Source organism: Penaeus monodon, chromosome 23, assembly GCF_015228065.2.
Source record: "Penaeus monodon isolate SGIC_2016 chromosome 23, NSTDA_Pmon_1, whole genome shotgun sequence".
NCBI lineage: Eukaryota > Metazoa > Arthropoda > Malacostraca > Decapoda > Penaeidae > Penaeus > Penaeus monodon.
In genome coordinates this window covers 19,657,187-19,657,558 of record NC_051408.1, presented here as the reverse complement: position 1 = coordinate 19,657,558, position 372 = coordinate 19,657,187, and the positions used below count along the sequence as shown (strand labels likewise).

The 372-nt window shown below is 39.5% G+C and overlaps 1 protein-coding gene across 4 annotated transcripts in view; it reads right to left on the bottom strand.

Moving 5' to 3' along the window:
* The window catches only part of LOC119587875, an 85,716-nt gene that overhangs the window by 16,726 nt on the left and 68,618 nt on the right, over positions 1 to 372 (bottom strand). The gene's annotated exons all lie outside the window — the stretch shown is intronic.

The following is a 372-nucleotide window of genomic DNA, read 5'->3' as shown; positions in this document are numbered from 1 at the left end:
TGGGTATAACGTGGAGGAATCAAGTAATGGGAAGCAGGGCAGAAGCCCTTCGTAAGATACACTACGCCTGACGGGCGCTGCCACGGGGGAGCATTGGATATCAATATGCAACACAGACAAGAATTTCTTCCGGTCGACGAAGGTCTGTCATGAGGCCTCATTTCTTAAAGAATCACAGACACGTAGGCACAGATACACACACCGTTGTCGATGAATTAAAGTGAGACTAAGCATTAAGAAGTAATAATACACGACCAAAATAAGTCGTGAAGAAATAATATTAATTACAAAAGAGAAAGCAGATACAAAACAGAACAACAAAATAAGTAGAACAGATACAGGTAAAAAATCAGAGAAAAAATATTTACATGT